We start from the raw sequence: 3538 nt of genomic DNA, 5'->3' as shown, positions 1-3538 counted from the left end.
ATATATACATATATATACATATATACGACGGGCTTCTTTCAGTTTCCGTCTACCAAATCCACCCACAAGGCTTTGGTCGGCCTGAGGCTATAGTAGAAGACACCTGCCCAAGGTGCCACGCAGTGGGACTGAACCCAGTACCATGTGGTTGGTAAGCAAGCTACTTACCACACAGCCACTCCTGCGCCTATATATATATATATATATACATATATATATATATTTACATAAATCTCGAACGATGAAATGAGTGCTCAATACCGCATTGGTGTTTTCCAAAATGGAGGGGGAATGCCTTTCTCCGTATGATCGGTTTGAAAAATTGTTAAGACACTAGGATATTTTCCTACCTTTCTTAACAGCCTTAATTCACAAATAAAGAATATATGTGTGTGTGTGTGTCTGTGTGTGTATGTACATGTGTATACATACATACATATATATATATATATATATATATATATATATATATATATATATATATATATATATATATATATATATATATATACAAACCACACACAAACACACAATACACACACACAACACACACACATATACACACACGCTTATTGAACTATACACCTCTACGGTCAGTAATAACATTTTATAAAACTCTTCAATCACACATGGGCTTTTGTATTAAGTAACAATGACTCTTTTGTTCTTTCACGAAAAAGCAATTCGATCTGCATGTTATATCGCTGTTATTCTGGTTATGTTATTGACTGTGTAAATTTATCCAGGTGGTGGCACGTTTTAGAATATACCAGTTGTAATATATACTTCATGTTCCACTTACTTTGATATTTCATACATATTTCCATTAAAAAATTTGATTATGTTTACAATGTGGAAAAGAGCGTGTACATTTACAAAAGAACTCAAGAAGGATTACTATCTTGTAAACAAGTTTTGCATCGTCAGAGTAAATTGTCATCACTGTCTTACAGTGTTCCTTGTGGTTCATGGAAGTAGGTTGGATCTTAAAGATCAGTTAAAATCTCAAAGGCACAAATACTTATAGATAGGAGGGACAATTTGGCAGAAGCTAGTAAAGGTCCTTCTAGCGACTAGAATAAAGATTCCCTTAAGTTGCTTAGAATTTTTTGACGAAATTAAAAATGACAAAAAATTTTTATCGAAAAATAATTTCAAGTGAAAAATATGACGGTACTGAAGAATCAATAAAATATATCTTGATAATAGAAACATGTGTTTAGTTTAATTCATTTTTAAATGCTATTGTTGTACTTGACAATATTCTACATGCATGTACTGTAAATAATAACTGCTTTGTGCAGCTGTTTCTATTTCCCGTCTTTTCTTGGCAGACTCTCTGCCTTCTAAGTGAAAGACGAATAGTACGTCACACCAGCTCACATATATCATTTCAGCACTTGGAAGCACTGTCTTCATAGAAGAAAACGTGCTTTTATGTTAATATTTTTGCAGTAAAGAGTTGCCAAATCACCTGGCTATTACAGAAAGAAGATTCGGTCTTCCTTAATATCCAATCCACATGTTGCGAATCTGCAGACTATGCGTGACATTCCTTTTGGTTATGGTTTCAACTCACTTTTGTCTCGGTTTCACCTCTGAAAAGAACGGGGCAAATTCACCGACATCAATTCACCACAGGGAAAGTTCACCGCCTTCAATTCGGCGTGAAGAAAGTTTACCGTGATGAAAGTTCACCGCGAGAAGAGTTTACCGAGAAAATTTATCCAGAGTATCTCACATTTAATAGTTAAAAACTATCTTATTGAAAAAAGAAAAAAAGAAAACAAAACAAATAGTCATGGTTCCGGGTTCAGTCCCACAGCGTAGCACCTTGGGCAAGTGTCTTCTACTATAGCCTCGGGCCGACTAAAGCCTTGTGAGTGGATTCGGTAGGCAGAAACTAAAAGAAGCCCGTCGTATATATATATGCATATATTTGTGTGTCTCTGTCCCAACACCATCGCTTCACAAACGATGTTGATGTGTTTACGTCCCCGTAAAATAGCGGTTCGGCAAAAGAAAACCGATAGGATAAGTACTAGGGTTACAAAGAATAAGTACTGCAGTCGATTTGCTCGACTAAAGGCGGTGCTCCAGCATGACCGAAGCCAAATGACTGAAACAAATAATAGAATAATAGAGTATATATATATATATATATATATATATATATATATATCAATACGGAGCAAATAATTCACGAGAAATTATTTGTAAAGATATCATTGAATCTATTATTATCTAGTGTAACAATTTAAAAATGATAATAACAGAATCAATAATATAGGTGATTGCGGGCCTCCAAAAGACATTAAATAGCGGAAGCATTGAAATCAATTTTGTTGATTTAAATGAGTTTGGCTGTTATTTCCAGGAGGTAGATATACTTAGTATGTCCTTTGATTAATTTTAATCCTTCAGCTATTTATATATAAATATATATAAATATATCGCCATGATAGATCGCTAACCACTACACACATTTTTTCTCTGCTTGTTTCTCTCCTTGTTTCTTTCTGTGTTCCTTTCTGTGGAAGAGCGTAAGCTCGAAACACTAACGACTTTTTTTCAATTCGCCAACGTTATACTAATACATCTGTTTGTTTTCTACACCACCTATCTGCGTCTTTTTTTGTTTTGTCTTTTTTTTTGTGAATTCTCCCTATATATATATATATATATGTGTGTGTGTGTGTGTGTGTGTGTGTGTGTGTATACGTGTATGTATATTTATATATGTCAAGTCTAATAGTGTTTATCTGCACCACTATCTCCAAATCAGCTCACCTGGATTGCTCTAATAAGCACGGTTTACCCCGTGGAGCTAGGCCTCGATGAAGACTTCCAAATTTAAGTTCAAACTACCTGAGCATTATTACGTAATTTGTATGGTGAGCATCTGTAGATTTCACCTAATGACTTTCCCCGGATATACCTACATTTATGTGTGTTTGTATATATATATATATATATATATATATATATATATATATATATATATATATATATATATATATATATATATGAAGAGAGAGAGAGAGAGATGTACATATACAAATACATACATATCTACATGAAGATTATATATATATATATATGCACAAACACACACACACAAACCTACATATGTGTATATATATACATATATATATATATGCATATATGTGTATGAGTGAATGTGTTTGGTGTATATATATTTATACATCTCGTCGTAAGCTCATTATTATTCAGTCGTTTAGTTCAACAATGTCTATCGATCATTCAAACAAGTATCTCTCTCTCTCTCTCTCTCTCTCCCTCTCTCTCTCACTCTCATTCTATCTCTCTCGCTCTCATTCTATCTCTCTCGCTCTCTTTCTCTATCTCTCTCTCTCTGTCCCTCTCGCTCTCCCTCACACACACATATGAACGCACACACACTCACACACGCACACACAGGCACGCACCCACACACACACACACACATACATTCTCTGTCTCTCGCTCTGCATATATATATATATATATATATATGTATATATATATATATATATAT

Source organism: Octopus bimaculoides, chromosome 23 (assembly GCF_001194135.2).
Source record: "Octopus bimaculoides isolate UCB-OBI-ISO-001 chromosome 23, ASM119413v2, whole genome shotgun sequence".
Classification (NCBI taxonomy): domain Eukaryota; kingdom Metazoa; phylum Mollusca; class Cephalopoda; order Octopoda; family Octopodidae; genus Octopus; species Octopus bimaculoides.
Note: the sequence above shows the minus strand (reverse complement) of the source record.